Genomic DNA, 27,810 nt, shown 5'->3' on the forward strand with positions numbered 1-27,810 from the left:
ATCTACATACCTTTGTAGATCGCTAAGCGGAAGCGTTCAAGTGAACGGGGTTGATGGAGTCGTACTCGTCGTGATTCAAATCACCGATGATCCTAGCGCCGAACGGACGGCACCTCCGCGTTCAACACACGTACGGAACGGAGACGTCTCCCATGCCTTGATCCAGCAAGGAGGAGGGAGAGGTTGATGGAGATCCAGCAGCACGACGGCGTGGTGGAAGTAGCGGGATTCCGACAGGGCTTCGCTAAGCGCTGCGGGAGGAGGAAGATGTGTCACGGGAGGGAGAGGGAGGTGCCAGGCCTTAGATTGGTTTGCTCCTCCTTTTTCCCCACTATATATAGGGCCAAGGGAGAGGGGGAGGCGCAGCCCTTGCCCCTTCCTCCAAGGAAGGGTGCGGCCAAGGGTGGGGAGGAGTCCATCCTCCCCAAGGCACCTCGGAGGTGCCTTCCCCCTTTAGGACTCTGCTCTTTTTCCCATCTCTTGGCGCATGGGCCTCTTGGGGCTGGTGCCCTTGGCCCATATAGGCCAAGGCACACCCCCTACAGCCCATGTGGCCCCCCGGGGCAGGTGGACCCACCCGGTGGACCCCCGGGACCCTTCCAGTGGTCCCGGTACAATACCGATGACCCCGAAACTTGTCCCGATGGCCGAAATAGCACTTCCTATATATATAATTCTTTACCTCCGGACCATTCTGGAACTCCTCGTGATGTCCGGGATCTCATCCGGGACTCCGAACAACATTCGGGTTACCGCATACTAATATCTCTACAACCCTAGCGTCACCGAACCTTAAGTGTGTAGACCCTACGGGTTCGGGAGACATGCAGACATGACCGAGACGTTCTCCGGTCAATAACCAACAGCGGGATCTGGATACCCATGTTGGCTCCCACATGTTCCACAATGATCTCATCGGATGAACCACGATGTCAAGGACTTAATCAATCCCGTATACAATTCCCTTTGTCTATCGGTATGTTACTTGCCCGAGATTCGATCGTCGGTATCCATATACCTTGTTCAATCTCGTTACCGGCAAGTCTCTTTACTCGTTTCGTAACACATCATCCCGTGATCAACTCTTTGGTCACATTGCGCATATGATGATGTCCTACCGAGTGGGCCCAGAGATACCTCTCCGCTTACACGGAGTGACAAATCCCAGTCTCGATTCGTGCCAACCCAACAGACACTTTCGGAGATACCTGTAATGCACCTTTATAGTCACCCAGTTACGTTGTGACGTTTGATACACCCAAAGCACTCCTACGGTATCCGGGAGTTGCACAATCTCATGGTCTAAGGAAATGATACTTGACATTAGAAAAGCTATAACATATGAACTACACGATCTAGTGCTATGCTTAGGATTGGGTTTTGTCCATCACATCATTCTCCTAATGATGTGATCCCGTTATCAATGACATCCAATGTCCATGGTCAGGAAACCGTAACCATCTATTGATCAATGAGCTAGTCAACTAGAGGCTTACTAGGGACATGGTGTTGTCTATGTATCCACACATGTATCTGAGTTTCCTATCAATACAATTATAGCATGGATAATAAACGATTATCATGAACAAGGAAATATAATAATAACCAATTTATTATTGCCTGTAGGGCATATTTCCAACAGAGCGGTACTACCGCGGAGACAGGGCGGTACTACCGCTCACAAGCAGCACTACCGCCACTACTACCGTAGCTAGTACCGCAAAACCCGACACGAGAAAATGCGCACTCGAATCGAAGCGGAAGGAGCACGAAGCCACAGCGGTACTGCGGCTGACCCCAGCAAGCGGTACTACCGCTCCGAGGAGCGGTACTACCGCTTAGTGGACTTCAGCCGTACTACCGCTCCAACCACAGTGTCGAGGCGGTAGGAGCACGGATCCACAGAGGTACTGCTGCTGAGGCCATCAAGCGGTATTACCGCTTCGAGGAGCGGTACTGCCGCTTAGTGAGCCTCAGCGGTACTACCACTGGGTCCAAGAACAGTTGAAGAGTGGAGAAAAGAAAGCTCCATAGGGGCGGAAAGAAACGGAGGATGTGATGAGGACATGTACATGTTGATTCCACCCATACCATACCGAAGCAGATCCCCTCTTGATAGTACGGTGACTACTATGCAACTTAGTCCACCAACAAAGTTACGAAAGAAACTACACCGTCTTGAGTAGAGCGCCGAGGGGAAATAATCGTTCCGTGCCGAAGAATGAATATCTGAAAACTCAAAGCACCCGATTAGTCCGCAAATGCATTGTCATCAATCACCAAAACACCGTAGGGATAAATATGCCCTTACAGACTTGCCAAGTTTTTTAAGGGAAAGCCCAAGACTTTCTACATACTATTACACCTGGCTTGATCACACCTCACTAGTTCCACTTGCTGAGAGGGGACTTTGTCTGTCAGTAGCATGTCTCCATTGTCCCATGCATGGGCAGCCAAAGCATGAGCAACCCCATTGCAGGGTCTAGCCGTTATTATCACCTTAGAGTCGAGGAAAGCAGCTCTGTTCTCCTATATATCTGTGGCAATTTGCTGAAGCGACAAAATGTTCAAGGCACCAGCCTCCGGTCGCTTCGCTAGTGTGGCGCAGTCGGTTTCAATAAGCACTCTGCCTCTGAACTTTGTTTTCAACGCCGACAAGCCGGCCACAACTTCCAGGGCTTCAGCTTCAACAGGATGCAGGGGCCAACTTGCATGCACCCCGATAAGGCCACGGTCCCTGTCAAATCTCTCACCCCCAGCCAGTTGTGCATGTACCCTCCTCTTTTTTGAATGAAGCATCAGTATTCAATTTCCACCGGCCACTTCCAGGGGGCTCCCAGTGATTTGGTTTTGTGATTTGCTCATCCCCCGGTACAGGGTATCTTTGCCATGCCTGCACTCCTTCACTCCTGTGCAAATGCATGTGCCTCAATTCTTATTCATACTTAACTAGGCGATCCACCGAGACCGAAATTGATGCTTTTCCTCCCTGATGTACACAATTATTCCAAAGGTGCAAAGCTTGCCAGATCAGCAAGAGGATCCGGGCCCTCGTAATCTCATCGCATGCGTCTAACAAAACAAGGAGCCAATCATTTCCTGTGTAGCGGAAACTGTTCTCTAACGGGAGGTGCTAGACTTTGCGAATTTCAGACCTAAGTGTTCTTGCTTTGGTACAAGCAATTACCGCATGATACTCATTCTCATCCTCTACCCCACGAATGGAGCATCTGGCCATCTTCTCCAGGGTTCTATGCATTTTGTTTTGTTTTGTCGCAAGTGACTCCGTGGCGATCCTCCACCCTGCGACCTTAACCTTTTGAGGGACATTTAACTTTCAGATTAGGTTCCAAATACTCCTTTCATCAGCTGCGCACGAGGAGCTGGACGCCGGGGGGTTATCTCTTTGTTTGATTTGTGTTGCCAGCTGCCGGTAAGCACTTTTCACCGAGAAAATTCCTAATCCCTCCGCATGCCATGCAATGCAGTCCTCTGCTTTTCTAGTAGGGAGTTTTATTCTGCAAATTTCATTCGCGTCAAAGGCTGGAAACATTTGGTTAATCAACTCAACGTTCCATTCATTCCTATCAATGTGAATGAGCCGGTTCACCCAGCGTAATCTAGAGCGCCTGGTGACCTTTGCTGCCTTAAGCCTTGTTTGCCTTGGTATCTAATTATCCCTCTCAATGCGGATTTTCCTCCCATTACCTACTCTCCAAATGAGACCCTCCTTCAATAGCTCAAGTCTGAATTCAATACCCCTCCAAGCCGGGGAAGCATCCGATGCAAACACGGTGTCAAGGATATCACGGTTAGGGATATACTTGGACTTGAGCACTCTGGCACACAGGCCGGGCATTCTTTCAACGCGGTTGTATCACCTCGATATATCAATGACATGAAATGTTCTTTATCGAAAGAAAAAAATAGAAGTTTCAGTAATGCAAACACACTTTTCCGCAAGTAGAGAACAAAAGCAAACTGATGCAATGTAGAACCATGATATTTTACTTTTCTTACAGAGCAAACATTTACAAAATTCCAAGTCCAGTACATCAAAACGGTCAAAAGCCTATTGCCACCACTACTTAATTAAATTTCAACCTTATTAAGGTCACCCTGGTTTGTTTCATACCTTAGAATCTGCATGCTCTCTACATGCTCTGAAACAACTAAGAATGTCAACCAAACACCTAACAAACAAGGATACACAGAATTACAAAGAAAGAGTAATAATAAGGAACAAGAGATACCTTTTGGAATAAAACTCATAATGATATCCTATCTTCAATATGAGTCCGGCATCAATCTTATTCTGCAAAATGTCTCTGGCACCATCACTACCAAGGGTGCGTTTGGATGCGCTCTGGTTGGCCGTACCAAATCATTTTTTTTAATTTTGAAAAGGAGGTCATCCCCCGGCCTCTGCACCGGAGAGATGCATACGGTCACTTTATTAAAACAAGTTCAACAGAAACAAATAGTCTGGTCTGCAAAGTACAGCTCACAGAAGGAGCCAAAATGAAAAAAACAAGATAAACTCAAAGCCACAACCGGCTGAACGAAAAGATACTAAGGACATATCCTATTATACGACTGCCATCCAAACCGGTTGAATATAACACGCGCTACCATCTTCCACCGGTTGCACCCAGTAGCCAGCTGCTCCCTGGAGGCCATAGAAGTAAGTAACGAGCACGTACGGATCCATGTCGTAGCCCTGAAGATAACCTGCAAGAAATTAACAACAGCTACTCTATTAAAAGTCAAATCATTCTTGCAGTTCCATATAGTCCAAATAAGTGCGCATATTCCAATCCGAATACTTGACGCAACATAAGGAGGCACTCCATTTAGCCACGTCCCAGCACGCCAAAATGTTGGCACACTATCCAGCCACCCTCGTCTCACCCTTAAGTTGGGGAAAAACTACCAAGAAATTGGTTACCGACCAAACAGGCGGCCTGCGTTCGGTCAACGCAAATTTTTCAGCGTGGCGTCCATAGGATCCCTTCAAAAAAAAGAAGATGACCCTAGTGTTACCACATGCCTACAAAAACGAAAGCACAACCTTAAATAACATGATGCAACCCGTTTAAAAAAATTGAATGCAAGGACTGAGCCACCTTTATGTTGGTTGTGCAATATAGAGATCAAACCTGAAAGGGCAACAGTTGAACTGGTCGTGTCCAGTCGCTAGCTTGCCGGTCCACAAGCAGCGGCCGTGTCCAGTCGCGAGCCAATCAGCGTCGTGCAGGCAAGACACGAGCGTTGCCATCGTGCAGACGTGAGGAGGCGGCCTCCACGTCCACGTGTGACTCGACCATCGCCAGTTTGTGGGGCAATTTTAATACAATAGAGATCTGAACTTTGATAATTGGTTTAAGATAATTGCCAATTAACAATACTGCACAACGAGCTGAATTAGGGCATCTACAATGCTAGATGCTAATATAAACGCTTAGCGCAAAAAATAAAAATTATAAAAGGAACCAGAAACACCTAAGCGCCTTGGCTTGCAACGGCAAGCGCTAATTTCGTGGCAGCGTGGGCAAATTATTACTACTGGGGCGCTTCGAACGGGCAGAAAAATAGCCAAGCGCTCGGCGCATACTCTTGCATCGATGCCCAACGTAACAACGGGATTCAACAGATTAACCGCTAAGTCTCCGGGAATCTGACCCTGGCGCTCATCCTAAGCACCCACGTTGGACATGCCCTTAGGCCACGTATCTTCCACAGCTCTTGGAGAAAAATGACTACCAGAATTTTATCCAAGTCCAAGTAGAGAAGGGCCAATGCATTGCCCTCTCTTAACAATGGTGTACAAACACGGTCTCAAATTTTGATTTAATGCCGCTCTATAGAAGATAACTTTCCTTGTTGCAGCTTGTATGCTTAACATATAGGAATTCAGCTATAGAAGCCCAACTGTAGAAAGATAAAGCCATAGAGTTAGTAACTCATAGCTGAATAAGAAAGATTCTCACTGGAAATTGTTTTACTGTCTTAAATCTGGCAATTGTTTGTCAAGAAACTGTTTTGATGGTTGAGGCTTCACATGCGTTTTTAATCAGCGGATCATCTTTTTTCTTCGTGAGAATGATACTTGTTTTATGAATATATTTACTTCACACCTCGCAATAGAGGTGAGGTATTATCAAAACAAATCACATGCATTTCCAACCTTTAACTAAGCACGACAGGCTGAATTAAGTCACCTCCATTTCTGCAATTTCAGAAGCATCCAAGTGCTCAGCTTGATCATAAGCGCCATCATTATCAATCTGCCTGCATTTCATACGATTGCGACAAAACTTTCAGTAATGTCTGGTTGGAGAGATAGAATGGGGCAAATTTAACCCAGCTCACCTCTTAAAAAAAATTGACGGAACCTCGTCAGAGGACAGGGAGCTCCCGCATTGCATATATAAAAAAAGAGTTGGTCCGGTTAATAAGGAAAACCGGACCCAAAAACCATACATGGCATCGGTTAATTTAGGGAAACCGGCAAAGACCACACACCGGACTAGCACTCAAGGGACGTCGTCCGCGCCAGATACAAGGGTGCTGAGGCCCAAGACCATCGTCAACCAACGTTTTGGCTACCGAATTCCAAAAAAATACCGAGGATGGGCGAGAAACACTGATACCGCGGTTACCTAGGCACGAAGAATAGGGCCATGTTTACCATCAGACCACAGTAGCTTACATGTTTTAGAAGAGTTTCTACCGGTACTTGACCAGCCTATCGCCGTTGAAATTCAAAAATTTGAAAAAAATTCTAATTTTTTTGCTCGGGACGCAGCTTTCTCGTGGGGTAGCGAGAAACGCGAGAACCGGGCGGTAACCGAATTTTCCATCCGGTACCCAAAATCTTGTCGTCAACACAACATACCCGACCAAGACAACCACTGCAACCTCAAGAACATGCCCGCAACTAGATGTGAACTCGCATCTAACCTTTTGAAAAATGAGATCAACCATTGGCCTCCACCAATGCACGAGTTGCCTGGATCGCCGTCACCTCTTAATTAGAAATGGTGAAATAGAATGATAGCACAAACAGTTAACAAGTACTCGCAAGCATAACAAAATTGACACTCCTGCTAATTCTCAGCTAGCTGATTTATAATTCAATAATCATAACATGCACAAATATCGTTTTACATCAAGATTAGACAAACTAACACAACATTACATAGATGACATGAGTAGTAGCATTCTTTGGGATGATCTGCATATGTAACGGCTCCATACACGTGAGGACAAGCACGGGCAGCAGGGCATTTGCACCTTCGGGCGACAGGCGGAACGAGCTCCAGATGGCTGCCGGCGACCTGTCGACGGGAATGCCTGTGAGGACGAGCTCCGGGCAGCGGTGACCATAGGCATGAAGAGTACTCAGGAGCCGCATGACTAACCGAGACCCTCTGCCGTTGCTCCTCCCGCGCCGCCGCCCACAGCCGCACGACGAACCGAGCCCCTCCGCCGCCGCTGCTAGCCGGCTCCGCTACCGCTTATTGGCCGGAATAAGCCGCGGCGACGCGTCGGGCGCGTTCAGCGCGTGTATGGACGCGAGCTGGACGTGTCGGGCGCGTTGGGACCGCGGCGTAGGCGTGCGTGTGGTGCACGGGGTGCCCGTGTAGGTAGACACCGTGCGCGTGAGTGTGTAGGCTAGGCCGTTGGCGAGCTTAGGGGGTGTGTTGAGTTGGTCCGCCATGGCACTCGCCACGCCCGGACGTGTGCGTGCATGTCGGGAGGACGCGGGAAGAGCGGAGCAGACCGGGTGCTCGACGTGGACAGAGTCATGGGGTGCGTGCCCTGGTCGACCCTGGGTATAAGACCCCTTGTGTGTGTGCGTTGTAATGGTGTGGCCTGGCATCCAGTTCGTGCTCGAGGAATAGAGGAAGCCGTTCGTGCACCGGAAACCTCCTATGTCCCCTTCTCTTTCTTCCTCCTTCGGTTGGTGCCACACAGAGAGCGAGCAGAGAGCAGAGGTGAGCTGGGGCGAGGCCACGGCTTCAACACTGCTGCCGAAGAAAGCATAGGAGCGCTGTTGCTGCAGCTACTTGCCTTCCTCCGTCCTGCCGCTCCAGTGACAGCAGCGGCTGCCCGTGGGGAAAAAGGGTGGGAGAGCTTGCGCATGTCGAAGCCGGCAGCGGCATCCTGGCTTACGGAGACTAAGGGGCGCGATGGAGGCGCTGCGACAGGAGGCGGCGAGATCCGAGCGCGCTCGGCGGGTGGACGGCGGCGCCGCGTCCTGAGGCTAGGGGTGGCCGTCGGTGTCGCATGGCGGGCGGGAGCAGCGATGCGAGATGACGGGAGGCTGGCAGCTGGGAATACGGCTTGGTCGAGGGAGGGGGAGGGGCAGGTCGGGGGTGCGGGCTGGAGAAAACCGTGCGGAACGAGGTTTGGGGGAGAGGTCATGGGCAGCCCGGCCCCGACGTCCGCGTCCCGACCCGGCCCAAAAATCCCGGGCCAGGCCAGGCCTGTGCATGCCATCAGGCCGGGCTCGGGCCTGGAAATTGAGCCTGATGGGTAGACTGGGTCAGGGTTGGGCGTGGAAATTGATCCCGATGGGCAGATCAAGCTAGGCTCGGGCTTGCAGAAAACAAGAATTTAGCCGTGGTTGGGCTGGGCCGATCGGGCCGTATCTGGCTTTTCGGGCTTAGGCCGGGCTCGGGCTTGATTTAGTAGGCCCGACAGTCGGGCGAGGCCGGGCTTGGGCCTGTGTTTTCAGCATCGGGCTTTTTTTTTCCCGGCCCGAGATATGCCCAGGTACATGCAGATGATGTGTTTGCAGTGCAGTGTTGGGATGCTTGTTTTTGTTGTCGAAAGAAAAAAAAACTGATGTTAGGCATTGGCTGACCGGCACAAATTTCGATCGATCGGCTAGCGGTCATTCAATTTGAGCGAGGAGGGCGGCACGGTTGGTATCTTCTCCTTCCTCCCGCGTGGGTTAAGAAACCCCATAGTCACTGGTTCCAATAAAGTAAACGAGTCACTGCTGCAACTCCCTCGGCTCTGCGGTAGTAGCATCGCGTGGTCGGTGTCGCGCCTTCCGGCCAGGGTTGCAACTCGTCATGAGCTAGTTGCAGCTCGCCGGTGACCGGTTGCAACATTCACCGCCGGCCCATGCTGGATATCGTTGTCGGGATTCACATCAACCCCCACCAGGCATCTCATCGTCATGAAGAATGGATGTAGCAAAGACCATGCATCAAAGGTAGTAGAAAAAAACTGCACGGTTGTAGCAAAAATGTCATCTCTTTGTTGGGGGTTCACTAGTGCAGAACCGGGCAATAGCACCGGTTCGTAAGGCCCTTTAGTGCCGGTTCGGTAACCGGCTGTAAGTGCATCTAGTGCCACCCCTAGTTGGTTTTGGAGTATTGACGACAAACCTAGTTGAGGGACTAATGTGTTTGTGAGAATTGCAGGATAACACAGGTAGAAGTCCCTCATTGATTCGGTTTTCCCACCAGAGATGACCCCTAAAAATGTATGAAGACATTGATGTCAAAGGTGGTATATGAAGATATTCACATTGAAGACTATGACAAGAGAAGACACCGCATGAAGCCTATGGAGCTCGAAGACTTAGATCTTTCGTAGTGCTTTTTCTTCTGTGTTGAGTCATAGGAACCACCGTACTGTTAAGTGGGGTCTAAGAGAACCAGTCAGAATGACTGAAGTGATGCTTAAACAAAAACCTATGTCTTCGAGTGAAGACTATGAGAGCAAATCTTGTCCAGAGTCGGACAAGTCAGCTTTGCTTGTAGCCCAAGTAAAGTTGCCGTATGAGTTTGAAATCTGACCATTGGAACACGTGTCAGTTCCTTAGTGACCCAGGGTCATTTCGGACAAATCAGGTCCGGTTGCCTCGTGGCTATAAATAGCCCACCCCCTACAACCATAAACGGTTGACTGCTCAGATTCAGAGTACGGCTTTTGTCGTTTGAGAGCAACCCACCTTGAAGCCTTTGAGAGAGAATTCCTTGCGAGGATAAAGCCCTAACCACCCAGAGCCAAAAAGAATTAGGCATCACTTAAGTCTTCTTGTCTGAGTGATCTGAAGACTTATTACACTTGAGGACTGTGCATCCTCCAGCCGGTTAGGCGTCGCGTTCTGAGCATCCAAGAGACATTGTGGATTGCCGGTGAACGAAGTCTGTGAAGGTTTGGGAGTCTACCTTGAAGACTTACCAGAGTGATTGGGCGAGGTCTGTGTGACCTTAGCTCAAGGGGAATATGGTGAGGACTGGGTGTCCTGAGCTGCGTGTTGAGGACTGGGTGTCCGGGACTGTGTGTCCTTTGGTTTAAATACCTAGCCGCCCTAACCAGACGTACAGTTGTCACAGCAACTGGAACTGGTCCAACAAATCTTTGTCTTCAACGAGTCACTGGTTTCATCCTTCCCTTCTCTTTACTTACTGTTACTCTGTGTGAAGTCATTGTATGTTTGCACTATCTTTTGTCTTCACTGAGTGACTGTGTGATCTGTTTGGCTTCTTAATATCTTCCTGCCTGATCCTTACTACCTAGATGCTATTAGTTATCGTCCTTTCACTTCATTGAATACATGACTATGATTTATCTAGTGTAGTCTAACTTCCACTGCATGGTAATAGGTCTATTTCTATCGTTTGTCTTCGAAACTTTCATGTTTTGAAGACTTTCATAAAAATCGCCTATTCACCCCCCTCTAGTCGATATAACGCACTTTCAATTGGTATCAGAGCAAGGTGCTCCCTTGTTCTGTGTGATTCGGTTTAACCACCTGGAGTTTTAGCTATGTCGACTGCAGGGATAATTAAAGTCTCCGCTACGTGCCCCGTCTTCCATGGAACTGAATATCCCTACTGGAAGAATAAGATGCGCATGCATTTTGAAGCCATTGACGTCGACCTATGTTATGTCGTCAAGAATGGCGTTCCCAAGGCTGGAGAAGGTGTCACTGCTGCTGATGTCAAGAAGTTCGTTCAACTGGACTCTACTGCCAAGAATATTATCTATGGTCATCTGACCAAAGGACAGTATGGCCGTCTGAGTGCTTTGGAAACATCTAAGCTGGTCTGGGACTGGCGTCTCAACCCAGAGAGATCAGAGAATCAGTGTTCTTCGCAACCTCTTCAACTGCTTCAAGCGAAATGACAATGAGAATGTCCAGCTCACATTTGACCAACTCACTGACATCACAAATGAGCTTCAAGCCCTCGGCGCCACTGAGATCACCAAGCATGAAGTCGTCAAGACACTACTGAGATCACTTGACAGTTCGTTTGACACCCTAGCCTTGATGATTCAAGAACGGCCTGATTTCAAGACACTCGATCCGTCCGACATACTTGAGAGGCTCAACACACATGAGTTTCAGCTTTCTGAGAAAAGAGATATCTACGGTCCAAACTATGGGCGAACTCGTGCCCTGAAGGCAAAATCTATCTCCTCATCTGAAGAAGAATCTGACAGCAGTTCTGACGATCCTGAAGACATTGGAAAGGAACTTGCTATGCTTGTAAAGAAGTTCCAAAGATTCACCAAGAAGAAAGGCTTCAGAAAGTCTTCACAATCAAGCTCAAGGAATGATGAAGCTTCTGCTCATGACTACAAGAAGAAAACATGTCACAAGTGCAAGAAAACTGGCCACTTCATCTCTGAGTGTCCGCAGTGGGACAATGAGAACAGAAAGAAGAAGAAGAGCAAGGAATATGACTCTGACGACAAGAAGAAGAAGAAATACTCAAAGTCCTCTTCCAAGTCTTCCTCAAAGTCTTCATCACACAAGAAGAGCTCATCTGGCAAGGCACGTGCGTTTGTTGGCAAGGAAATGGATTCAGAGGAGGAGTCCGCTTCCGAGGAGGCGGAGGTGGAGTCTGAGGAGGAGTCCGATTCTGGCGTTGCAAGTCTGGCTACAACATACATTGCCAAGTCCATCTTCAACACTGAAGACAATGACTTCACCACCGACGCTGATGCAAATGACAAGGACGACTCTGCTCCTACCTACTGCTTCATGGCACGCGGTGCCAAGGTAAACACACGCACTACTCACTATCAAACATCTAGTGACGATGACTCTGATTGTGATTCAAGACCCAGCTACAAAACACTTGCTAAAATTGCAACTGAACAACAGAAAGCCATGGAACATATTCAAAAACTGTTAGACAAAAGCGATGATCTGTTGGGCGTTGAAATGACTCGATCTGAGTCCTTAATTGAAGACATAAAAATCTTCACATTAAGTATGAGGAACTTGAAAGTCGTCATGAAACGCTCTCAACAACTCATGAAAAGCTTTCCTATGATTATATTCAAAGGAAGCAAGATATTGAGAAATTGAGAGCGGCTCATGAAGATCTTCAAAAGGAAAACGAGTCACTTCGCACCGAACAGATCAGTTCCGCTCAGGAAGGATTCGAACCACCATGTCTTAAATGCATTGAGCGTGATAATGCTACTTCTGTTGCTGAATGTTCTACTGCTGCTACTGTTGCAATATCTTCAACTGTTGATGTGGTAACTAACCCCTCTACCGAGGATACTATTGCGATTGCTGATGAGAATGCTAGGTTGAAGACATTGCTTGAAACAAGGATGTACAAAAGTCTTAAAGGGCATCAGACACTATGTGATGTCCTCAAAAGGCAGATTCTGAACCGAAACCCGAGGAAAGAGGGTGTTGGGTTCGTAAGGAAAATGAATGCTGATGGCTCTTACTGGAAACCCGAGCAGTATCCCAAAACCACATGGGTTGCTGCAAAGGAACCTTCAGCAGATCCATCCAGTCTATCTGGCTTCACTTGTGCTAACCCTATTGTCATTGATGAATCCTTTGATGCAAACTATAAAGTATTTAAGAATCAGAATGGTGAAGTGTTTGCCAGGTACATTGGTACTAACTGCAGGAATGGACCGCCTATGAGGAAGATCTGGGTGCCCAAAAGGTGTTTGGAAAATCTTCCTGTGAATGTCATCATGACACCACAGATGAAGAAGACAAACCCCAGACCACAGGCTTCATATGGCCCAAAGGCTTCATACAGACAGAGGACTCACCTGAGTCGCACTAATGCAAATGTTTTGCAGGGAAACCATACTCAGGCCTATGAATATGAGCGCGGTTCATCGAACCGCCATGTTCATAAGACCAAAAACTATTCTGCTTATTCTTATGAGTATTATTGTCCACCTGCAAGACTTTTTGCTAGAGCCCCAAAGCCAAAGTTTTTAGACGCTGCACTTAGACTTATCGCTTCTAAGCCACCCTTGAAGATGTGGGTGGTTAAGAAGGCTTAACTCTCTTTTGCAGGGAAAGGTCTCTAGCAAAAAACCAAAATCTTCTGACGCTATCGCTGGGGACCTTAAACATCTTGTAGGGCGCAAGATCAAATGCCCGAATGGTCTTACTATGTACTTCGTTCCTGAATCGCTGGCTACTCTCCCTATCAGTCCTAATCTGGATCTAAGCTTTCATAACCCACTGGTTCGTCAAATGTTTTTGCTTCACAACTCTCTTCGTGAAGCTTATCCCCCTAACTACACTGTAGGGTACGACACCAGCGTCTACAGAATGGATTATTGATAGTGGGTGTACAAATCACATGACTGGCAAAAAAAGCTTTCTGATGGACTCAACCTTATGTCCATCCGACAAGAGCCACATCACATTTGCTGACACTGGTAAAAGTAAGGTATTGGGTCTAGGTAGAGTTGCAATCTCAAAGGATCAACAAATGGATAAAGTCATGCTTGTTGAATCCCTTGGCTTCAACTTAATGTCTGTCTCAATGCTATGCGATTTGAACATGATCGTAATATTTGGAAAATATCGTTGCCTTGTTCTAATGGAATCTGACAAGTCTCTAGTGTTTGAAGGGTATCAGAAAGATGATCTGTACGTGGTAGATTTCTCAGCAGGACCACAACTTCCCGTATGTCTTCTAGCAAAAGCTTCAGAATGCTGGCTCTGGCATCGGGGGCTCGGGCATGCTGGCATGAGGAACCTCCACACCCTTGCAAAGAATAAGCATTTCATAGGCATCGAGGGCGTCAAGTTCAAGAAAGATCACTTATGCGGTGCCTGTGAAGCAGGAAAGATGACGAGGGCCAAACATCCCTCAAAGACAATCATGACTACTACTCGACCCTTCGAACTGCTTCACATGGATCTTTTCGGTCCCACTCATTACTCAACTCTTACTACTACTACTTGTCTCTATGGCTTTGTCATTGTTGATGATTATTCTAAATACACTTGGGTGCATATAATCCTTTACAAGACTGAAGTGCAGGATGTCTTCAGACGCTTCGCCAATCGAGCAATGAACAACTATGGCGCCAAGATAAAGCACATCAGAAGTGACAATGGCACTGAATTCAAGAACACTGGCCTTGATACATATCTTGATACCTTGGGCATCACACATGAATTCTCAGCCCCATACACGCCACATCAGAATGGCATCGTCGAACGCAAGAACAGAACACTCATTGAGATGGCCAGAACAATGCTAGATGAATACAAGACTCCAAGAAAATTCTGGCCTGAAGCCATTGATACTGCATGCCATACAATCAATCGTGTTTATCTTCACAAGCTTCTGAACAAGACATCGTATGAGCTCCTCACTGGCAAGAAGCCAAATGTCAGTTACTTCAGAGTATTTGGCGCAAGGTGCTGGATCAAGGACCCACATCACACTTCAAAGTTTGCCCCAAAAGCACATGAGGGTTTTATGCTTGGATATGGAAAGGATTCGCACTCCTACAGAGTCTTCAACCTCTTTCATTATAAAGTGGTTGAAACCGTGGATGTGCGGTTCGATGAGACTAACGGTTCACAAAGAGAGCACCTGCCAAATGTGCTAGATGAAGTTCCATCCAGTGAATCAATCAAACTAATGGGAACTGGAGAAAGCATACCTTCTGAAGCTCATCCTGAAGAGGAACTCATCATCTCCACACCAGATCAACCTGAAGACAATGCTCAACCTGAAGACAATCCCTCCAACAACGACAATGATCAGCAAGAGCAAAATCTTCGCCCTGTACATCCTCGTGTTGCCAATGAAGTGCAGATTGAGAGAATAATTGACAGCATCAATGCACCTGGTCCGCTCACTCGATCAAGGGCAACCCAGCTGGCAAATTTCTGTGGGCACTTCGCATTCGTCTCAATAACAGAACCCAAGAAAGTGGAAGAAGCCTTCATGAAACCTGAATGGATTCAAGCTATGCAAGAAGAGCTTCAACAGTTTGAGCTGAATAATGTATGGGAACTGGTTAAGCGTCCTGATCCTCGGAAGCACAACATAATAGGCACAAAATGGATATACCGCAACAAGCAGGATGAGCATGGTCAAGTTGTCAGAAACAAAGCTCGTCTCGTTGCTCAAGGATATACTCAAGTGGAAGGCATTGACTTTGATGAAACATTTGCTCTTGTGGCTAGACTTGAAGCCATACGCATACTGCTAGCCTATGCAAATCATCACAACATACTTCTTTATCAAATGGATGTGAAGAGCGCCTTTCTCAATGGCAAGATTGAAGAAGAAGTGTATGTTGCACAACCACCTAGCTTTGAAGACCCAAAACATCCTGATATGGTATACAAGCTCAACAAGGCACTGTATGGCCTCAAACAAGCCCCTCGGGCCTGGTATGACACACTCAAATACTTTTTGAAGAGCAAAGGCTTCATACCTGGTTCCCTCGACCCCACTCTCTTCACGAAGACATATGATGGTGAACTGTTTGTGTGTCAAATATATGTGGATGACATTATCTTCAGCTGCACCAATCAAAAGTACAGTGAAGAGTTTGGATATATGATGCAAGAGCAATATCAGATGTCCATGATGGGAGAGCTGAAGTTCTTCCTCGGTCTTCAAATACGACAGCAATGCAACGACATCTTCATATCTCAAGAGAAGTATCTCAAAGATTGCCTTAAGAAGTTCGGTATGCAAGACTGCAAAGGGTTCACGACACCAATGCCAGCCAAGCATCATCTGGGTCCTGACGACAATGGTAAAGAGTTCGATCAAAAGGTATACCGCTCCATGATTGGTTCTTTGCTTTATCTATGTACATCTAGGCCAGATATTATGCTTAGTGTTTGCATGTGTGCTCGATTTCAAGCGGCACCAAAGGAGTCGCATCACTTAGCTGTGAAGCGAATTCTTCGATATTTGGCTCACACCCCAACTCCAGGATTATGGTATCCAAAGGGCTCAGAGTTTGATCTGGTTGGATTCTCGGATGCTGATTATGCTGGTGACAAGGTGGATAGCAAGTCTACATCAGGCACATGTCATTTTCTGGGACGATCACTTGTATGTTGGTCTTCAAAGAAGCAGAACTGTGTATCTCTCTCCACTGCTGAATCTGAATACATTGCTGCTGGATCTTGCTGCGCTCAGCTTCTGTGGATGAAGCAAACCCTCAAGGACTATGGCATTCATTTGAAGAAAGTGCCACTCTACTGCGACAACGAAAGCGCCATCAAGATTGCCAACAACCCTGTTCAGCACTCGAAGACAAAGCACATTGAAATTCGTCATCACTTTCTCAGAGATCATGTTGTGAAGGAAGATATTGATATCATACATGTCAACACTGAAGAGCAATTGGCAGATATCTTCACCAAGCCCTTGGATGAGAAGAGATTTTGCAAGTTACGGTGTGAGCTAAATATCCTGGAATCCTCAAATGTCCTGTGATCAGGCACACATCCTAACCCTTATGCATATTGATGACTTAGATGTGCAACACACGAAGTAAAGTATATCTTCAATCAATGAAGACATACATTCTAAGTGTGAATACATTAATGTGGAATTTGACTTCGGAGCGCCACGATAATTGTGCGCTGTGTCTGGGTCTAATACTTCCTATACGGTGGGTAACGCCACCACCAAATGTTCTATTTGAAGTGTTTCACTCATGGCGTTACCTTGCTATGTCTTCACATTTGGTTTGGTTTCAATCTCAACATGTTTTCATGATTATCTTCACTATGTTGATTATATATATATACTAGTGTTCTGTCCTCTACAGCATTCACTTATAGCTATGTCTTCTTGTTGAATCTTTTGATCTAAGTGAATGTGATCGGACCCTAACCTCTCCGTGCTTTCTATCTCAAACTCTATCTCTCCAAATCATATGCATTCTATTGAAACTGTCGAATGTCTTCTCTGTGTCCTTGTCAGCAGAAGATACAGAGACAAACATTAAGTCCGTTTTCAATGCTCATTCCTCCACATGAAACCCGGAGAAGTAGGAACGACCACCCGACAATCCAGGCGTGCGTGGGACATGGAACAAACCCCAATATACTGCATGATGGCCACGTGTTCCTCAGATGTGAATCGCTAGGGGCACCTGTGTAATAACGCAGTGCCGCCCCTGTACCTATAAATACACCCTTCACAGCGGTCATTATCTCTTCTTCCACTCTCGCACGAACCCTAGCACCACCGCTAGCCCTCGACGACGCCGGCGACGAAGCGCTTCACTGCCGCAACCTCTCCAACGCCGTCTTCACGCCGACCGCGGACATCATCCTCTCTGCCGGCGCCGTAGGTGTCCTCCGTCGCCAGGTTAGGGCACGGAAGATCGAACTGCTCGGCCTCCTCTTCCACTCCGTCTAGCAGTTCCTAGTGTGGTAAATAAAACTTCTTTTTACGGCCCCCTTTGATCCTATGGCTTTGTCACTTTCTACCACAAGAAGTTTCTATTCACACAAGTTGGATCTCTTTCATACTGCATCTCATAACATGCCTAGTATATTCACTTATGCTTCACAAGTAGTTAGATTCCTTACTTGTACTAATCTCTGGATTCGTACAAATCTAGAACCAACTCCTTATCTATGAGTGAATGTCTTTGCACGATGAGGTCAATGTCTTCTAAACTGATTTATCTTCAAAATCTTCTGAGAATGCATATGACCTCTTCCCCTTCCCTCGCACCTTAATGCTGTCACAGGTACATGTCCGTGGGAGAATCCCTTGGTTCTCATAGTCTGCATTCATTTGCAGAATTCTTACAGCATCATATAAATTCTTCCGAAGCCAGTTCCTGTTTGTCCAGCAAGCGAAAACCTTTGAAGCCTTTGAACGTTTTGAAGCCTTTCAGTTTGAAGTTCATGGCTGCAGAGAAATCAGTAAGGAAGGATGGCAGACAGTGTCGTGGGGGAACATCAAGAGATTTGCCTGATGACCTCTCAGAGCTTTACAAGACAGATCCTGAAGAGGATTACAATCAACGCAAGACCCGAATCCGATGGATTCGAAGATATTGGGCAGGACAATGGTTCAAATACCGGTTTGTGACCCAAGAATATGCTGAGAAAAATGCCATCAAGAGACCGTGGGGAGACATCCTATACAAGAATCTTTAACCCAGGTCCAGAGAAGAAGCCATTGAACAAGGCTTCTATCCCTGCATGGTCCGTGGGCCACAGCCTGCAGATGCACACCCATCGTCACTACTATGGTGTCGTGACGACAATCTGTTCAAGCGCAACTTCCAGTTTGCCAAGAACTCAGCGAAGCAGAACAAGAAGTCTTTGGGATTAGACTTCAACCCTGGTCCTTCTGCTCCAAGGGCTGACGGCACACGCGATGCAGAACCCAATGTCGTCGGTCCTTTCTACAACCTTGCAGGTCTCATCACCCATATCTTGGTTCAAGGGACAGCCGTGAATGAGCCTGCAGCTGACGCTGAATCAGATGAAGCGCCTGCAGCACCGACGCCAAAGAAGTTGAAGAAGCCCAAAGCTTCAAAGCCTGCCCCTTCACCAAAAATCTCAAGGGCGAAGCCACCGGCAACTGCACCTCCTGAAGACAGTGTGCAGTCTAAAGACTTGTCACGCGTCTCCAAGCCCCAGAAGGTCAAGATGCCTCTGACACACACCGGCCAAGAGCTAACTGCTGCCGCCATTCTGCGCAATGAAGCCATTGATCTATCAAGTGATGAAGATCTTGCAGATGATGCTCTTGAGCAACTCATCAAGAGCAAAGAAGAAGCAGAAATCTTCAATAATATGCTGCTCTTTGATGTATCAATCATCCACAACTTCATTGATGAGTGGTTTGACACGCCAAACATCAGCTTCGAAGATCTCCAACTACCCATTGGCCTCAGTGTCGCCTTCCATGGCGCCATTGCTTCAGAGTTAGCCATCGCCAAGCGCGTTGTTGAACTGAAGCAGAAGATTGACTATGAGAAAGCTCAGTTCAAGAAGCATATGGCCAAGCTCAGCATGCAAGATGTGAAGAACTTCAAGATTATGCTGCACGATCTCAAAGAAGCCTTTCTAAAGAAACGTGCAGAAGCTCAGGGTTCACGTGAGCGCATGAAAGTCCTGGCTGATAGGTGTGTGCAAGCCTACAATGAGGCTGAGAAGCGCAAGGCCCTTGGGCGTCCTAGCATCGACCCCAGGATGGCTGCCAAGAAGAAGAAGAAGCCTGCTATGGCTGAACCTGAAGCACCAAGGCAGGAAGCAGATCCCATAGTATTCCCAACTAGCATGACTGGCCCGAAGCCAAAGGCCAGGTCAACCGCTTCAGAACTGAAGAAGACCAGGACTGCTGAGGCTGAAGCAAGGAAGAGAAAACATCCTGAAGCCTCTGCTACTGCCCCCGCCAAGAAGAAAAGAAAGATCAAGAAGGAACGGGCTGCTCCCACAGAGCCCTTGATTGTTGAACCCATTTTCATGGTTCACCCCGATGCTAATCCAGAAGAACGTCAACCGACTGTCCATGAGCCTGCTTTCACAGAGGCTCATGAAACTGAAGACATTGGTCACCATGACTGTGTTGAAGATGATGCAGCCCTTCCTCAGCTAGAGCACCAACAGGTATCATCGCCTGTGCTAACGCACAGCGAACTCATCAGCATTGGTCGTCCACTGACGCCAATTGCACAGGATGCTTCATGGGTGGATCGCCCACAAGAGGAAGAAGACTTTGAGGCCCAGCCAACACCACAGGGGTCGCCCGCGTTGCGCAGGCTTCACAAAGGTCCAAGGCCTCCAGTCTCTACATCTGAAGATAAAACTGCTGAAGACAATCCGGCTGCATCAGCCGCTGAAGAAGAAGAAGTCCCACAAGCTGCTACTCCCTTGACCCACCAAGAAGCGGTTCTCGAGGAGAACGTGATCGTGACCGACCCTCCAGCTCGTCAAGTAGAGGTTGAAAATCTTGAGGCTGCCACCACCAACCCCACTGAAGCCACTGACATTGTCATGGCTGAAGCTAATGTGGAGCCCTCACCCCCAACAGCACCAGAAGTCAACGAAGCCACTGATCCCACTGCTTCTATTCCTGCATCTGCTGCTGGTCCCCAATTCGACTATCATGTTGAGCACAGGCCTCAGGTCCAGAAGCCAATCCCAAGATTGCCCAGGTTCCCAGGTCCTGCATCAGCACCTGGCTCCTTCAATATCAATGGCTTCAGAGTAGACAACACATTCTTCAATAGCTCCAGGAACACCTACTCTAGGGAACGAATATCATCTGATCCGTTCTGGAGCTATCAGCGTGCCCCCTACCTCGTGGGCCCCCTAGAGCTCCTCCGACCTCAACCCCAACTCTATATATTTGGTTTCGGAGAGAAAAAAATCAAGGAGAAGAAATCATCGTATTTTACGATACGGAGCCGCCGCCAAGCCCTAAAACCTCTCGGAGGGCTGATCTGGAGTCTGTTCGGGGCTCCGGAGAGGGGAATCCGTCGCCATTATCATCATCAACCATCCTCCATCACCAATTTCATGATGCTCACCGCCATGCGTGAGTAATTCCATCGTAGGCTTGCTGGACGGTGATGGGTTGGATGGGATCTATCATGTAATCGAGTTAATTTTGTTAGGGTTTGATCCCTAGTATCCACTATGTTCTGAGATTGATGTTGCTATGACTTTGCTATGCTTAATGCTTGTCACTAGGGCCCGAGTGCCATGATTTCAGATCTGAACCTATTATGTTTTTCATCAATATATGAGAGTTCTTGATCCTATCTTGCAAGTCTATAGTCACCTATTATGTGTTATGATCCGTTAACCCCGAAGTGACAATAATCGGGATACTTACCGGTGATGACCGTAGTTTGAGGAGTTCATGTATTCACTATGTGTTAATGCCTTGTTCCGGTACTCTATTGAAAGGAGGCCTTAATCTCCCTTAGTTTCCGTAAGGACCCCGCTGCCACGGGAGGGTAGGACAAAAGATGTCATGCAAGTTCTTTTCCATAAGCACGTATGACTATATTCGGAATACATACCTACATTACATTGATGAACTGGAGCTAGTTCTATGTCACCCTAGTTTATGACTATTACATGATGAACCGCATCCGGCATAATTCTCCATCACTGATCCATTGCCTACGAGCTTTCCCTATATTGTTCTTCGCTTATTTACTTTTCCGTTGCAATTGCTATCATCAATAGAAAATACCAAAAACATTACTTTTGCTATCATTACATTTTGCTACCGTTACCACTATTATCATATTACTTTGCTACCAAATACTTTGATGCAGATATTAAGTTTCTAGGTGTGGTTGAATTGACAACTCAGCTGCTAATACTTGAGATTATCTTTGGCTCCGCTTGTGTCGAATCAATAAATTTGGGTTGAATACTCTACCCTCGAAAACTGTTGCGATCCCCTATACTTGTGGGTTATCAAGACTATTTTCTGGCGCCGTTGCCGGGGAGCACAACTCTATTCTTTGAGTCACTTGGGATTTGTATCTGCTTATCATTATGAAGAACTTGAGATATCCAAAAACCAAGATTTATTCCTCAACTACGAGGGGAGGTAAGGAACTGCCATCTAGCTCTGCACTTGATTCACCTTCTGTTTTGAGTAAGCTTGCGACACCTAAACCTGCTTCTGCTATGCATGATACTTATGATGAAACTACTTCTATGCTTGATACTACTGTGCCACTTGGTGAATTTCTTGATGAACAGCTTGCTAGGGCTAGAGAGAATGAAAATATTGAATCTGATAATACTAATGAAAGTGATGATGAAGACTCACCTGTTATTCCTAAGGGTTATGTTTTTGATGAAGAAGCTTCTTTAGCTATTTTAGCTTGCAAAGACAGATACGAACTCAAGAGGTTATTAGCTAAATGGAATAAGAAATCTCTAAATGCTAGAATGAAACCTGACTCTACTTTTGCTACTTCACCTATCTGTGTTACCGATAAGGATTATGAATTCTCTGTTGATCTTGTTATAATTACTTTGGCTGAATCTGATCCTTTTCATGGCTATGAATCTGAAACTGTTGTGGCACATCTTACTAAATTAAATGATATAGCTAGCCTGTTCACTAATGATGAGAAAACTCGCTACTTTTATATCCTTAAAATATTTCCGTTCTCATTAAAGGGTGATGCTAAGATATGGTTTAATTCTCTTGATCCTGGTTGTGTGCATAGTCCCCAGGATATGATCTATTACTTCCCTGCTAAATATTTCCCTGCTCATAAGAAACAAGCTGCTTTAAGGGATATATATATATATATATAATTTTGTGCAAATTGAAGAAGAGAGTCTCCCACAAGCTTGGGGGAGGCTTCTCAAATTACTTAATGCTTTGCCTGATCATCCTCTTAAGAGAAATCAAATACTTGATATCTTTTATAATGGACTAACCGATGCTTCCAGAGATTACCTAGATAGTTTTGCTGGTTCTGTTTTCAGGGAAAGAACACCGAATGAAGCTGGAATTCTATTGAATAATATGTTGGCAAATGAAAATAATCGGACACCTCCTGAGCCAGCTCCTGAGCCTATTCCTAAACCAACTCCGAAGAAGAGGGGTATTCTATTTCTCAGTCCTGAAGATATGCAAGAGGCAAAGAAATCTATGAAAGAAAAAGGTATTAAAGCCGAAGATGTTAAGAATTTACCTCCTATTGAAGAAATACACGGTCTTAATTTACCGCCTGTTGAAGAAACATATGATCTTAATCCATTACCTATTGAAGAAACTCATGGTCTTGATAACCCGACACGGGTAGTAAAGGTAAATTCTCTCTATAGATATGATAAAGCTGAAATCTCATTTACTAAATTTGCTAGCCCATGCTTAGATGAGTTTGATAAATTTATGGCTAAGCAAGAAGAGTCAATGCTTATTTTGGTAGACAGTTGAAATACAATTCAAATATGCTTGAACACTTGGGTGATTATATGGCTATTGTTAAAGGTGAACTTAAACTTATTAGTAAACATGCTTCTATGGTTACCACTCAAGTAGAACAAGTACTTAAAGCTCAAAATGATTTGCTCAATGAATTGAATAGTAAGAATAATGATAACGCTGTTAGAGTTATGACTAGAGGTGGTAGAGTGACTCAGGAACCTTTGTATCCTGAAGGCCACCCTAAGAGAATTCAGCAAGATTCTCAGAGAAATAATGTAGGTCCACCTAGTCCTTCTAATAGGAAGAAAAAGAAAAATGATAGGACTTTGTATGCTTCTAGTGAACCTATTACTGAAACACCTGAGAATCCAAATGATATTTCTATTTCTGATGCTGAAACACAATCTGGTAATGAACCTAAAACTAGTGATAATGTTAATTAAAATATTCATGATGATGCTCAACCTAATAATGATAATGATATAGAAATTGAACCCGCTGTTGATCTTGATAACGCACAATCAAAGAATCAACGTTATGATAAGAAAGACTTTGTTGCTAGAAAACACGGAAAGGAAAGAGAACCATGGGTTCAGAAACCCATGCCTTTTCCTCCCAAACCATCCAAGAAAAAGAATGATGAGGATTTTGAGCGCTTTGCTGAAATGATTAGACCTATCTTTTTGCGTATGCGATTAACTAATATGCTTAAAATGAATCCTTATACTAAGTACATGAAAGAAATTGTTACTAATAAAAGAAAGATACCGGAAGCTGAAATTTCCACCATGCTTGCTAATTATGCTTTTAAGGGTGGAATACCAAAGAAACTTGGAGATCCAGGAGTACCCACTATACCATGCTCCATTAAAAGAAACTATGTTAAAACTGCTTTATGTGATCTTGGAGCCGGTGTTAGTGTTATGCCTCTCTCTTTATATTGTAGACTTGATTTGAATAAGTTGACACCTACTAAAATATCTTTGCAAATGGCTGATAAATCAACTGCTATACCGGTCGGTATTTGTGAGGATGTGCCTGTTGTAGTTACAAATGTTACTATTTTAACGGACTTTGTTATTCTTGATATTCCCGAGGACGATAGTATGTCTATTATTCTTGGAAGACCCTTTTTGAATACTGCAGGGGCTGTTATTGATTGCACTAAAGGCAATGTCACTTTTCATGTTAATGGTAATGAGCATACGGTACACTTTTCTAGGAAACAACCTCAAGTTCGTAGTATCAACTCTATTGGAAAAATTCCATCGATTATATTTGGAGGTTTTGAATTTCCTCTTCCTACTGTCAAGAAGAAATATGATATTCTTGTTATTGGGGATGTGCATATCCCCGTTGAGGTAACATAGTGTTATTCGAAATTTCTCCGGTTCCATATTATTCGGAATGAGTTCATTAACAAGACTTGATCAACCTTGTTAGTGGATTCCTTTTGATGAGCATGAGATGGATGAAACTAGAAGGCACAACCTTCTGTACCTTCCTTTTACTTTCTGTTATTTATATTAAATAAAATAAAAATAGTATTTTTCTGTTTGTTATCTGAATTATCCGTGCAATATAAAAATACCCCGAAAATAAAAGTTCTCCACATGCCTTGAAATTTAAATATAATTTTTTCTAGAATATTTGAGAATATTTGGTATTGAGAACATAGCAGGAGGAGCTGGCACCTGGCCACGAGGGTCAGGGCGCGCCCTACCCCCTGGGCGCGCCCCCCTGCCTCGTGGGCCCACGGTGGCCCTCCTCCACTTATCCTTTCACCCACACACTCCTTCTTCCTCCCACAAACACGAATAACCAGCTCAAACCCGAGTCCAAGCTCATTTTGCTGCCATTTTCGATCTCCTTGCTCAAAGCACCTCTCACAAAACTGCTTGGGGGGATTGTTCCTTGGTATGTGACTCCTCCATAGGTCCAATTAGTTTTTGTTCTAGTGCTTTATTCATTGCAAATTTGTGCTTCCTAGGTGACCATGTTCTTGAGCTTGCAGGTCAAATTTATATGGTTCCAAGTAGTTTTGATGCATGATATAGGCTCTAGGCACTTGTAGGAGTAGTTGCTATCAATATTATTGAGTTTGGCTTACTTTTATTTTGAAGTTACTAAAACTTTCAGAATTTTTCAGAAAATAATGAAGAGACTTTTGAGGGGCTCATCGAGCCGAAGCTCAAAGGAAAAGGCACAGAAGCCCAAGTATAATTTGCCTCGCACCACGGAGGTTCGGTCGTGTGAATGGCCTTCCGATGAATTTTTGAGAGCAGCGGGGATTTATGATGATTTTTATGAATTGGTTGAGAATGCAGGCCTCGCCGCTTTCCTCCACGACCAACGCGATCAGTATCTCTTACTCACAAATATCTTTGTGCAAAACTTTCATTTCCATTCTAGGAGCTCACCACCTACGGTGGAGTTTTATTTTTATGATGAGCATAAGGACATGTCACTTTATGATTTCTGTTGGGTTTGTTTGGTCCCTTTCGAGGGCACGATAGAGGAACCACATCATAGCGATATGGATGGGTTTATTGACACCATCACTGTAGGGGAAACGAGGAAGGTTTCTGATGCATGAATCACTAGCATACATTTTCCTGTTTTATGCTACTTTGCAATATTTGCTAGTCATTGCTTAATAGGTCGTGGGAACTGTGGAAACCTTAGTGTTCCTGATATTATTATTTTGTTCCACGGTTTATTCTGTGATAACTCTGTTAGTATGGGCGGTATTATTGCTAAACGGTTAAGTCTGGACCGTACAAAGGGCCCAATCTTTGGAGGCATCTATGCTTCACGCCTAGCTGCACATTTTAACATACCTATTAGGCATTATGAGAAGGAAGAAAAATTGCTGCCTCGTGTTTATTTAGATTATAAGAGTATGGTGACACATGATTTTATTATTAAGAATCGGGGAAGGGGAGCTTAAATACAAATTGTTCTTTGATAAACATCATCCTGAGACGATTACCCTGCCTGCTCCTTCCTTGTTTGATTTATCTGCAGGCCATTACCTTGTTCCGTTAGAGGCTATTCATGCCTATTGGAACCCTACATCAACCACAGAGCCAGAGCTGGAACCACAAGTTGATCCTCCATGGAAGTCTAATTACCATTGGGATCCGGAGATGATTGCCAACCAGTGGCAGTCAGAGTCTTCTTCATCGCAGTATGACCCCAACTATTATTATGGATATCCGCCAGGCCAGCCGTGGCCATAGACCAACTTAGGCCAAAAGCCTAAGCTTGGGGGAGTGCATATTTCCCACTGACATTACATTTATGTTCACACACTCATTGCTAGATGTCGGTGCTCATACTTTTTCAGTGTATCATCCATGCTAGTTTATTTCCTTTTTGTGCTTTCTTCTTGTGTGTTTAATAAACCTTAAGAAAAAACAAAAAAAATTAGTTGTAGCTTTTAATTAGTTTACTTTCCATGCTTGTAGTAGTAATTAAAAAGAAAACCCTAAAAGATTTCATCTTCTTCTTTTGCTTGTTAGGAGCTTTCCCGTGTAAATAGTTTTTTTTTCTTTTTTTTCTTTGGGGGTTGATAGGAGAAGACCATGATTAAATTGTTGAAGTGGCTCTTATATGCATTATTGTTTATCTGACAAAAGAGCCCATATTGCCTTGTCTTCTCCTGTTTATTGAATGCTTGCAGATTCCATCTTAGTCCAATGCACACGCACTATTATTATTATTATTATTATTATTATTATTATTATTCACATCGTTCGGTCGTGCAAGTGAAAGGAAATTGTGACGATATATGATGGACTGACTGAGATGAGAAAGGCTGGTATGAACTCGACCTCTTTTGTTTTTGTAAATATGATTAGTTCATCGTTCCTGATTCAGCCTATTATGAATAAACATGTTTGCAATGACAACTAGAGATCATAGTTTCTGGTGCCATGCTTGATTAGCTATGAGTTATAATGGTTTACCTTGCATGCCAACATGCTATTAAAATGGTTATGATGTAGTATGATAGGGTGGTATCCTCCTCTGAATGATTTAAGTGACTTGACTTGGCGCATGTTCACGCATGTAGTTGAAACAAAATCAACATAGCCTTCATGATATTTATGTTCATGGTGGATTATATCCTACTCATGCTTGCATTCGGTGTTGATTAATTTTAATGCATGTTCATGACTGTTGTCGCTCTCTAGCTGGTCGCTTCCCGGTCTTTTGCTAGCCTTCACCTGTACTAAGTGGGAATACTGCTTGTGCATCCAACTCCATAAACCCCAAAGTTATTCCATATGAGTCCACCATACCTACCTATATACGGTATCTACCTGTCGTTCCGAGTAAATTTGTATGTGCCAAACTCTAAACCTTCAAATAAATATCCTGTTTTGTATGCTCGAATAGCTCATGTATCAACTAGGGATGTCCGTATCTTCCATGTTAGGCGGGTTATTCTCAAGAGGAGTGGACTCCGCTCCTCACTCACGAGAAAAATGGCTGGTCACCGGGATGCCCAGTCCCATGCTTTATGCAACCTAAATCAAAATAATTGCAAACAAAACTCCCCCTGGGACTCTTGTTAGTTGGAGGCACTCGTTGTTTCGAGCAAGCCATGGATTGATGCTTGTTG

Source organism: Triticum aestivum, chromosome 5A, assembly GCF_018294505.1.
Source record: "Triticum aestivum cultivar Chinese Spring chromosome 5A, IWGSC CS RefSeq v2.1, whole genome shotgun sequence".
Taxonomy (NCBI): Eukaryota; Viridiplantae; Streptophyta; class Magnoliopsida; order Poales; family Poaceae; genus Triticum; species Triticum aestivum.